Below are 4,368 nucleotides of genomic sequence, written 5' to 3' on the forward strand. Positions count from 1 at the left end.
CATCTACTGGGAAACTGCCCAGTGTGACTCTGATGACTGTGATGTGAATCCTACAGCAAAGTTGAGCAGTGCGCAACCTGGTCTACTACACCTGGCAGCCCCGGCTCCTCCTCCTCTGCCTCTTCCTGCTCCTTCATTCTCCCCCAGAGCTCTAATTGTCACTGAGATTTTATGTTTCGTTTAACAAATGACTGTCTCCCCGCTTGAACAGAACCTCCATGGGGGGAGGGAAGAGTGTCTGTTGTATAAATAGTTGTATTTCAGTGCATAAAACAGTGCCTGCCTCAAAGGGAGGACTCAGTCAATATCTGTTGAATGAATGAATGAATAATTGCCTGGGTCAGCAAATGAATGGCTGAATGAATGATTTCTCCTTTCCCTCGGCACTGTCTGGAGTCCCCAGGACAGGCATGGGCAGCAGTCGCTGGTCTGTGGCCTGTCCCACTGGACTTGGGGTTCTCATGCTTAGTCTGGGCGGAGATCACCCACCAGGCTCCCAGGTCGATCCTCTGCTCATGGGAAGCTGCGTCCGGCCCAGCTGCCGGGAGCTCACTGCAGGGTGGAGGGAAGAGCAGGGACGATCTGCGAGCACCTGAACAGCGCACAGGAGCCGAGGAGCCGCTGCTTAAAATGCAGGCGTCGAGAGGAGTTTCGCCTCCTTTTCTGAGTTGAATATGAGATTTCCGAGCAGCCATGACGAGTTGGGGTGGTGGAAGTGGGGAGTCCGTTCCTCAGTCAGATGGAGGAGGGGGTCCCCTTGGATCTTCTCTCGGGGCTCGAACCCTGATACTTCAAGGTCTCTTCCCACCTGCGCTTGGTGGATCTGGAAAGCTCCTGTGAACAGGGTGGGTCCTCCTTGTTTTAAAGGTTGTAAGTTGAGAGCACCTCACATAACTGCCTGGGGCGGCTCTGACGGGCCTCAGTCTGCTTGTGATGTCACACAGGAAGCCCCTGGGGACTGGGCTGCTCAAGTCCTCCTGGGTCAGACCAGAGCACTGGGCCCCACGGGTTCCGCAGTGAGTCCAGCATCGTTTCCTGCGCAGTGACCCAGGCCGGGTCCCCGTGGGCTCTGACTAGGTGACAGTGGGACTCGGGGTTGGGGGGTTTGCTTGAGTCATGGATTCACTGTCCACCGTGACTGGGGACCCCCAGGGAGATTTCTGGGGGACACATTCACCTAACGCACTGGGGTTTCTCTTTCAGAAACACAACACCCTGGAAGGCAAGAAATGGGGAGCTGCATCCATATCCACAGGGTCCCACCAGCCCGGAACATCCCCGCTGGCCTGGAATTCCACCCCAGGCACCCCGCTGATCCTGGGCCCGTCCCTGTGACCAGGAGATGGAGTCCAGGGATTCCCCAGGCCTGGGCCATGCAACTGCCCTAGGAGCCTGGCATCAGGGAGCAGTGCTGTGTGTACCCCCAGGTCCACTGAGAGTAGGGAGGGGGCTTCCCCACGGGTAGGTGGGGATGGAGGGTGGTCTGAAGATCAGGAGACGGAGCCCCACCCTGCTTCGCAGGTGAGCAACAAAAGCTCTGAACTGTCAACTGAACTACTTAGGGCAACTGGCGGGAATCTAACCAGGTCTGCCTGACTGTGTCTCTGCCTGTGTGTCTCTGCTATCTCTCCATCTATCTGTCTGTCTGTCTGCCTGTCCATGTGTGTCTGTCTGTCATCTGTCCGCCTATCTGCCTGTCTGTGTGTCTGTCCGTCCATCTCTGTGTCTGCCTGTCCATCTATCCGTCTGTTGTCCATCTCTCCATCTGTCTGTCTGCCTGTCTGTCTGCACAGTCCCTGACCTCACACTCAGGCTGCATTTGCAGCAGCCGTTTCCCATCTAAGCATCCGTGTCCTCCTTGCTGAGTTGGAGGTAGGAAGTCACATTGACATTCTGTGTGTGTGTGAAGGTAAATGAAATTATAGACACAGGAGGAGCAGACCGTCTGCTTCTTAGAGATAATGAAATGACTTCTGGCCATGAGCAAAGTGGACACTCTGTCTCCGGGGTCAGCAACCCACCTGCTGGGCCCCGGTCACTTCTGTGTCCTGGGGTGTGAGGCTCCCAGGAGGCCATGCTTGGTAGAAAAGGGTCCTATGAGTGGACCAGGGCAGCCAGGAAGCCAGAGCCACCCAGGGAGTGCCATGATGGCCACTTAAACATGGAACTCGCTACAGAGGGGCTGGAGGAGCTGCAGAAGAAATGGTGGGGCGGTGACCCCGAGTTAGGCATCAGCAGGAAGCCACTGCCATCCAGGGCTGCAGGGGCTGGGGAGGGGTGAGCACAGCCAGGGGCTGGGCGGCCAAGTCCAAGGCACCAGGCACAAGCATCCCTGTCCTCTCCCTGTGGAGCCACAATGGCTGTGCTTAGTTCCTCCAGCAACGTGACGTGATGGCACAGTGAGACGTCGCCCACCAGGGAAGCCCACGGAGACTCAGCGCCCAGCGACTAGGGGGCTGGTCACGGGGGCACCTCTGCTTGGCGCGCACAGACATTCCAGGCCCCCAGAAGGAAACGGGCTCAGGATACCACGTGGTTTCCACAGTTTAGACACAGGAGCTCCTCGCTATTGAGGGTGGTTTTGTGTCTGCGCAGGGAACTGCTGCAGCCAGATTCCAAGACACCAGCCAAGGGCACCTCACCAGCAGGCCTTTCCCAGGGCCATCATCTCAGGCCCGCCAGGTCACTCTTTCTGGGCACTTTCTCAGGAGGTTGCTCCAGGGCAGGATGGAAGCACAGAGAGTCCGGGGTTGTCACATGATCCTGGCGGAGTGTTTAGACCTCTAGAGAGGAGAGCACAGAGGCGGAACAGGAAGCCCAGAACTCCCTCCTGACAGAAACACCAACTCACAACAGCAAGGCCCAGAAGCCTTTCTGAGGCAGCTACAAAGCTCTGCGAATTGATACCAAGTGTAAGAAGGTGTAATCTCTGACACTGAGGACATAAAGCGGGGGGTTGTAGAAAGGATAGAGGTTTTGCATGCAGTTGGAGTTGTTACCAGCTTAAGGTCGATTGTTATGAGATGTTTTATGCAGTCCCCATAGTAACCACAAAGAAAATACCAACAGAAGAGCTGCTTCAAGATGAAGCTGAACATCTTCCCAGCCACTGGCTGCCAGAAGCTCATTGAAGTGGACGATGAACGCAAACTTCGTAGTTTGTATGAGATGCCTGTGGCCACAGAAGTTGCTGCTGATGCTCTCGTGAAGCATGGAAGGGTTCTGTGGTCTGGATCAGTGGTGGGAACGACAAACAAGCCTTCCCATGAAGCAGGGCGACCTGACCCATGGCCATGTCCACCTGCTACCGAGTAAGCGGCATTCCTGCCATAGACCAAGGAGAACTGGAGAAAGACAGTGAAAACCTGTTCGCCGTTGCATTGTGGATGCCAATCTCGGCGTCCTCAACTTGGTTATTGTTAAAAAAAAAACATAGGAGAGAAGGACATTCCTGGACTGACTGATACTATGGTGCCTCGCTGCCTGGGGCCCAGAAGAGCTAGCAGAATCCGCAGACTTTTCAATGTCTCTAAAGAAGATGATGTCTGGAAATATGTTGAAAGCCCTTAAACAAAGAATGTAAGAAACTGAGGACCAAAGCACCCAAGACTCAGTGTCTTGTTACTCCACGTGTCCTGCAACATAAATGCCGGCATCTTGCTCTGAAGAAAACAGTGTACTACGAAAAATAAAGCAGAGGCTGCAGAGTAGGCTACACGCTGGCCATGAGAATGAAAGAGGCCAAAGAAAAACATCAGGAACAGACTGCCAGGAAATGCAGACTCTCCAGCAGTGAGCTTCTACTTCTAAGTCTGCATCCAGACAAAAATAAGATTTTTTGAGTAGCAAATAAGATCAGACCCTTCCAAAAGAAAATACTTGTAGAAGATGCAGAAAAGAAAATGAGAAAGAAATCAAAGCAGCTCAATACAAAAAACAAAAAACAAAAACAAAAACAAAGAAACACAAAGAAAGGCAGCAAGAGAGGAAAAGAGGAACAAATAATTATAAGACAAACACAAAACAACAAAATAGCAACAGTAAGTCCTTCCCATCAGTCATTAACTTAAACATAAATGGGTGAAACTCCCCAGTCAAAAGACATGGAGTGACTGAATGGATAATAAGATGCAGCTATATGCTGTCTACAAGACACTTTATATTTTTTTATTTGTACAAATTCATAGGGCACATGTGAAATTTTGTTATACATATATAATGCATAGTGATCAAGTCAGGGTATAGGGTGTTCACCACCCAAGTACAATATACTTTTGTTAACTATATTCACCCTACTCTGCTATCAAATATTGAATTTATTTTTTTATCTTACTGTTCTTTGTACCCTTCAACCAACTTTTATTCATC

At 51.8% G+C, this 4,368-nt stretch overlaps 1 pseudogene; it reads left to right on the forward strand.

Moving 5' to 3' along the window:
* The first annotated feature begins 2,997 nt into the window (after positions 1-2,997).
* On the forward strand, positions 2,998-3,895 carry LOC134807523 (small ribosomal subunit protein eS6-like; annotated as a pseudogene).
* The last annotated feature ends 473 nt before the right edge of the window (positions 3,896-4,368 follow it).

This window comes from Pan troglodytes, chromosome 10 (assembly GCF_028858775.2).
Source record: "Pan troglodytes isolate AG18354 chromosome 10, NHGRI_mPanTro3-v2.0_pri, whole genome shotgun sequence".
In the NCBI taxonomy this organism is placed as follows: domain Eukaryota; kingdom Metazoa; phylum Chordata; class Mammalia; order Primates; family Hominidae; genus Pan; species Pan troglodytes.